Source organism: Aethalodelphis obliquidens, unplaced genomic scaffold (genome assembly GCF_003676395.1).
Source record: "Aethalodelphis obliquidens isolate GAN/ISIS:26980383/991018 unplaced genomic scaffold, ASM367639v1 scaffold16, whole genome shotgun sequence".
NCBI classification, from domain to species: domain Eukaryota; kingdom Metazoa; phylum Chordata; class Mammalia; order Artiodactyla; family Delphinidae; genus Aethalodelphis; species Aethalodelphis obliquidens.
The window spans coordinates 22,060,037-22,066,295 of record NW_020837960.1 but is presented as its reverse complement, the minus strand read 5'-3'; positions in this window follow the sequence as shown (position 1 = coordinate 22,066,295).

Genomic DNA, 6,259 nt, shown 5'->3' with positions numbered 1-6,259 from the left:
TTATTGTTTGTTCTCAGTGAGGTCGTCCGCAAGCTTCTCTCCTAGGGAGGCTTTTCCTTCACGTCCTCTCTGAAGCAGGGTCAATAATTAGTGGCCCAAATGTCAGCCTCTCCCCACCTCTGAAGGGTCCCCTCCCTCTGGGGCAGTAAGACCCACACTTCCCTGATCAGAAGAATCACCTGGATGCTTGGGAAATATTCAGGTTCTGGGGCCACAGTCCAGACCTCAGGAGTGGAGCCAGGGAAGTGGTATTTTTAACAAGGATGCTGGGTGATGCTCATGGTCAGTAGGACACACTGTGGCAGAGAAAGGGTCGCATATATTGCTCAAGCGTATTTGTGGAGGACAGGGAGATCTTACCTCTGGACCACTGCCTAAGTAACTGCTGTCTCTCCAAGCAAAGTGTCCCCTCGCCCCTTACACGGCTCACAGCCCTGCCCACTGGGGGGGTGCGGGGCTGAACTCCAGGCCACCTTCCTAGGTGGAAAGTGGCTGCCATCACACTGGGCTCCGTCGAAGAGGGACCTAAGGAAAGTCACAGCCCTTCTTCCCCACAGCACCTCTTTCACAAGATCATGTGCCTATAACAGGCTAGGTTAGAGGACTGGGGGGGTCACTGATGAGGTTTATCAAATGAGAGAAAATGTTTTACACAGTATCCAAACTAGACTATCCCCACAATGCAAAGGAAAACAATAGCACATGAATGAACAGCTAATGAAAAGGAAACATTCTCCAAGAAAAACCCCAGTGTCTAGACTTGCTGCCTGAGGTCTGCCTCTCCCCACTGAAGAGGCTCCCACTTCAGACCAATGCCAGGTCCCCCTGTCCTTTAGGAGGCCCTCTAAGATCCGTCCTACTTGGTACAACACACAGAGCCCAAGCCTCAGCACTGCACTTCCCAGAACTTGAGTTACTCAGAACAGGGTATGCGGGGAGGCGGTAGTTCTCGTGGGTGATTGGCGGGAGGCTGAAGCGGAAGAGTCCAAGGGGAGCTCTGGGGCTCCCAGGCCAGCTCCCTTCAGTCTATCCCCCTGAGAGGGCAACTGTGCTCTTTCTTCCTGGTCACCAGTGGGGAGCTCTCAGAATCCCACGTATGTGTGTGTGTGTGTGTGTGTGTGTGTGTGTGGTGTGTGTAGCATACACTCTCGCACACACACAAACCTCCCAGGAACAAATAACAATTCTCAGTGTTCAAAGACAACACAGTTTACACAGTCCACTATAACGCTGCCCTCAACAGTGAGCAGAGCACACGAGCTCCTCCTTAACCATTCTTCAACTTCAAAACCATGCCTAAACATCTCTATTTTGTAAGAGACAATTCCTAGTAACGCTCCTTGCATTACAACAGAGCTCACTGATTCCTGTAGTCACTTCACATCTGACTATTCAGAGTCCTCATCAAACCATTCCAAGTACTGACTGCTTTTCTTTATCTTAGCTCTGATCCTTTCTGAGGGAGGGTGTGCCACCCTGAACACTGTAGGGAGACATCATTATCATCAGGTATTTATTAAATAAACAAGTAAGTCCATTGTCACTAAGTATAACAAGCAGATATAGTTCCTGCCCTCAGGAGGCTTATAATCTAGTGAAGAAAATACAGAAACAAATGAACAAACAATATGTATAATTACAATTACAGTTAGCTCTATGAAGAGAATAAAATGGTGAAATGATAGACAAGAAGGGAAACTCACTTAAGATATGGTGGTCTGGAAGGGCCTTTCTGATGAGATCACATGTAAGCATTGAAACACGCTGGGAAGAGTATTTTTTCAAAGGGAGTAGCATGTGCAAAGGCCCTGTGGCAGGAAAGATCTCAGTTCTTGTGAGCAGGAAAGTCAGAGTGCTGAGGTGCACAGCATGAAGTTGGAGTGGTAGGCAGGGGCAGATTATACAGGGCCTAGTAGGTTATAGTAGGAATTTGAGTTTTATTTGGAGAGCAGGGGGAATCCACTGAACAGTTTTAAGCAGAGAAGTTAAATAACTGAATTTATGTTTAAGAAAGATTACTCTAGCTACTTTGTGGAAAATAGACCAGAGATGGACACAAAGTTCTATTCGGATCCACCCTGGGTGGGGTATGGGAGTGGGTGGAGAGTTGTTCTCCCTGCTACAAATATCTGTTCATCTTCTAGCCATGGAAACGGTCTTAGCTTAGAACGAGTGTTACCACACAACTCCCTTCCTCCTCCACACGCTCACCTCTCTCCCTCTCTCCCTCTCCCCTCCCTCCTTCTCTCTCTCCCTCTCCTTCTCCCCCAACCTCCCCACCTACTCAGATTCCCCTCCTCTCCTCTCCTCACTTGTCCCCATTTGGCCCTGGTCTAAAGTCTTTCAATCATTTTCAGCCCATGTAACTCTTACTCCAGTATTTTTATTTTTTTTGCAGTACACGGGCCTCTCACTGTTGTGGCCTCTCCCGTTGCGGAGCACAGGCTCCGGACGTGCAGGCTCAGCGGCCATGGCTCACGGGCCCAGCCGCTCCGAGGCATGTGGGATCCTCCCAGACTGGGGCACGAACCCATGTCCCCTGCATCGGCAGGTGGACTCTCAACCACTGCGCCACCAGGAAAGCCCTCTAGTATTTTTAACGTGACGTGTGCCTAATGTTCCAATAAAACTAATACTGCAGTAAAGTTGAAGTATTTAAAATTTTGCTACTTTTAAAATTCCATTCCTGAAAAAGCAGTCATGCTTTATCTACTATACGGCTTATTCTTTATGATTCTAGCCTCTTGTGAATAGTTGACACTCTTGGGTAGTTTATGCTCAGTTATCTGCCTGCCCTGTTTAACTCACTCCATGTGCCATGGAACACAGGGTGTGGATTCAGACAGAGGCTGGTTCAAATCCTTAAGCCCTAATTATTACCTCCGTGACCTTAGGCAACCTCTCTGAGCCTCCATGATCTTAATAACGTAAAGAGAACAGTAACTTCCTTACAGGTTGTAAAAATTAAGCAGAAATGGTATGTAAACCATCTAACACCACATTGCTTAATATGTGGTGAGTAGTACTGTATGTGCAAATATCAAGCAAATGCTGGGTAGAACGTTTGGCTCCTGACAGTTCAAATATCCCTGTATTATCCTGCCTACTGTCTACTCTCTCTACCTTCATGAATTTAATTCCTCTTCCAGTCTTCTTTTTTTCACAACTCCAACCTAACCTTTCATTCATTTGGCCCTACCTGTTCTGCTGTCATCTTGCTTCCCTTACTCCCTCTCTAAGCTCCCATGGCCTCAGCGAAGAAACACGAGGCCCTGTTGACTTATTCCAGCCTATCCCCCCCCAAGGCCTGCAGGCTTTGGGGACAGAGTCATGTGTCATCATGTGAGCAGTAATGGCGGAAAGACAGTTCAAGAATGAAGCCTACTGGTGAGCACCCTCTGACTTATGAAGCATCATGAATATGCTGGAGAGATTTGGGGTTACAGTCAAAATTGGAATCACCCTAGGAAAGTCAGGGTGGGATGAGACAGTGCCTGGAGATGTCAGGCAACACAGTGCCTCTGCATATTTGCCCAAATCATCCAGTGCTGCCCAATGAACCAGTACCTCTGGATTCCCAGTATGTGCTGTTTAGTTGCACACCATATTACTGGTTCTCAGACTGCCTTTATGCCCTTATATTTCGAGGAGTCTTTGTACTACTTCTCCCTGGCATTCAAGAATGTAAACTTACTGAAGAATTTTTGTACATTGCTACTTCTGGAGTATTATATTTCAAAAAAGTATTTTACAGTTTCTTTATAACAAAATCCACTCAACCCCAAAGCTGTAGTAACTTTGATAATTCAGAAGCTAATTCAAGATCTCCCAGTGACCCAGAATTATCATTATAAACATCATTTTTAGCTCTATAGGTATAAATGCAAGTCCGGAGGGAGTTCTGGTTAATAAAATGCCAGATTCATTTGTTTACTATAATATCAGTTGTAATAATATTAAAAGTATTAAACATGCTTACTACTAGCAATAAAAGTAAACTTATTTAGCTCAAGACTGTTATTCAAGCAGGAATAATAATAATGACAAATAACATTAATTGCCAACACTTACATAGTCACTATTGCACATCACTCTTTTAAGAACTTTGTGTATGCACTCCTAACACTCCTTGCAGTAGATACTATTATTATTCCCATTTTACAGATGAGGAAACTGAGGAAGGTCACAAAGCTAGTGAGTGGCAGAATCATCAGGACTCCAACCCAAAGAATCAGGCTCTAAGTTCCGCAACTTAACTACTGCTCTTTACTCCTCTCTTCCTTTCATTCAGAAATCGTCATTTTTTTTTTTTTTTTTGCGGTACGCGAGCCTCCCACTGTTGTGGCCTCTCCCGTTGCGGAGCACAGGCTCTGGACGTGCAGGCTCAGCGGCCATGGCTCACGGGCCCAGCCGCTCCGCGGCATGTGGGATCCTTCCGGACCGAGGCACGAACCCGCGTCCCCCGTATCGGCAGGCGGGTTCTCAACCACTGCGCCACCAGGGAAGCCCAGAAATCGTCATTTTTAATAGATATATTTGGGAAAATGTTTACTCACAAAGGTGACTGAGGAATAACTATATAACCAAATATTAAACTTTGCAATATGTCCCAGGCCAGTATAAATGTGTACCTGCTGAAAATGGAGAGAAGAACACAGGCTATTGCTGTCTTATCTAACCACGGACACAGGTCCCACACAGCCTCCTTTCTCACACACGTGCCCAAGTTGGAGCCAGGAGCACTAAGCAAGGGCCCTACTTCCAGAACATGGACACAAAGACGTCTCAGCTCCACAGCAGCTGGGAGCAGAGAACACATATACAAGGCACACAGAGAGCCCCTCCTTGGGGCAGACTCATTCCTAATGAAAAGAAGAGATGTTCATTCCTTCAGCAAATATTTATTGCTCACCTACTATATGCCAGGATTTTTCTTTGTTCTTAGGGTTCAACAGTAAGCAAAACAGACCAAAGCCCTTCGAGAAGTTTGTATTCTAGTGGAGGAAACAGACAATAGCATGATAAATAAGTAAAACACATTGTAGATCAGATAATTTAAGTGCATAGGAGAAAAAATAAAGTAGGAAAAGGAAATAGAAAGAATTGAGTGTAACTGGAAGTTTAGACCAGGTGGAAAGAGAGGCCTTTCTGAGATGATGCTATTTGAGCTGCAAAGATCATCTTTTTGGGCTCTCTTTCCCCAAAATGAAATTATATCCCAAAGCATGATCATCTGAGGATTACAGTGTAAAGATAATTATTGAATCTCTATTATTTCAATCACTCAAAGTCGGCCAACAAAAAGACCACAAATCAAAACAGAGGTTTCACAGATTTACCTGGGGAAAAAAAAGGAACAAAAAAGTAATAATTCCTCACACATCAAATTGACCTCTTCTTCCTCTGTCTTCCATCTATTGATTGGGTCTATATGCTCTGCTTATTCACACAAAGGATAAACATATGAAAACAACTGGTTGCAAAGTTAAAAATTATATTAACCATTTGCTTTTGCTATCCATTTCCAAATGTCTTGGTGATTTTTTTCACTTCATAGACACGAATGCACACTTTTGTGTCATGCCAACCCAGCCTCAGCTAAATGCTTAGAGGTGGGAACAAACTGCTATTAGAATTTACAAAGACGTAAAATTAGCTCTACTGGAAGTAAGTATAAGGTACAGCAAACACACAGAGGAAGAAGCGTGTTCCAAGTTGAGGATGCCTGAGCCAGCTCTTTGCCATGTATATGGGCGCTGAAGACGGCATTTCTGCAGCAACAGCAAGTTCAAAGCCGTGGCGGTCAAGAGGGCTTAGTATGTGTGAGGAATCATACAGCGCTCCATGCCGTTAGCATATAACACATAGACAGGAAGGCAGATCAGCACTGGACCGGCTTCCAAAGTGTCTAGGCCATCCGCTCCCGGTGCAGCATCTTAATTCCTGGGGTCCTCGTGTCTGCGTGGCATCTCTAAGCCTGTAGCTCAATACCCGTTGCAGCACTTTTACAGGGTGGAGAGAGGGAACCTGAAATCCAAGATCAAGGACAAGCGGCCATGCACAAAGAGGCCATCCTCCTCGCCACCTTCCTACATACACCTCCATCTCTGAGGATCTGAGGGTGAGCTTCCTGCTGGACCCCAGGATGACAAAACGGCTAGTTAGGGCTCTTACAGGGTGTGGTGGGAGATGGTCCCCGCCAGCCAGGATGTAAACCATCAGGCCTTGTCTGCCACAGGAGGTTGGGGCATTATCCTGT